Below are 1,244 nucleotides of genomic sequence, written 5' to 3'. Positions count from 1 at the left end.
CTCATGAGCGCCCCGCTCTCCAAGGAGCTGCGCGCCAAGTACAACGTGCGTGCCATGCCCGTGCGCAAGGACGACGAGGTCATCGTGAAGCGTGGCACCTTCAAGGGCCGTGAGGGTAAGGTGACCGCGTGCTACCGCCTCAAGTGGGTCATCCTCATCGACAAGGTGAACCGCGAGAAGGCGAACGGCTCCACTGTGGCCGTCGGCATCCATCCCTCCAACGTCGAGATTACGAAGCTGAAGCTGACGCACCACCGCAAGTCCATCCTGGAGCGCAAGGACCGCTCGTCCAAGTCCGACAAGGGCAAGGGCAAGATTAGCGCCGCGGATAAGGCCATGCAGCAGATGGACTAGAGATCTCGCCCAACGAGATGGTGTGAAAGGGATGCGTATGTGAGAGATGACGGAACTTCCCGTGGCCCCCTCCCCCACCTTTCTTCATCTCTTCGCTGCCTCTTTCGCCTTCATCGTCCCTTTCCTCGGCTCGTGCGCACTTGACACGCAGCGGTGCGCTCCGTCCTGCGAGGTGGCGATGGCGGAGGTGGCGCGGGCGCGATAGGCGATACGCAGAAGAAGAAGGCGGAGGAGGGCGGAGGAGGCTGAAGAGTGCCGCGTTATCTTCCCATCTCCCCCCCCCCCCCCCCACACACACACTCGCACACATCGCGGGTGCTCACCTGGAGACGTTTGCGCGGTTCTCCTCATCCCTTCTCTTTCTTATTTCACTCATTTCACTCGATTGCGAACAAGCAAAAGACGACTCTTCTCACCACCGCGCACGCGCGGATTTCCCCTCCCCTTCGCCGCTTTCCACCCACTGCGTGCCTGCAAGCTCGTCAGTGATGGAGGGGCGAAGGAGTGCCTTAGAGGCGGCGCCTTAGTTGGCGGTGGCTGTCGGATTAGTGTGGTACTAGCGACCACCCCTCTCCGACCCACCCCGCCCCGCCCACTCGTCCGTCCCCACGGTCTGTCGCTCAAGATGCTAGCTTGCGCGTTTGTCTTGCGCCCATTCTCCCTCTCCTCACCTGCTGTTCTCCATACTCGACTGTGACGGTGATGCGTCCCCTCCGCCTTCGCGGTGGCTCAGGGTCCCCTCGCCCCCGTGGGCAGTGTGAGGGCCGGCTGAGCTGCGCTCGAGTCACGTGTTGGCACACTGCCTAGTCATATGGGTGGCGCACAAGCGTGCTCGCCGTCGCAGGCCGCTCCGACGCAGCGCCCGTCCAGGACCGGGCCGCCGGCATCCG

The sequence above is a fragment of the Leishmania donovani genome, chromosome 24 (assembly GCF_000227135.1).
Source record: "Leishmania donovani BPK282A1 complete genome, chromosome 24".
NCBI classification, from domain to species: Eukaryota; Euglenozoa; class Kinetoplastea; order Trypanosomatida; family Trypanosomatidae; genus Leishmania; species Leishmania donovani.
The sequence above is the reverse complement of the archived record's forward strand: the minus strand, read 5'-3'. Positions refer to the sequence as shown.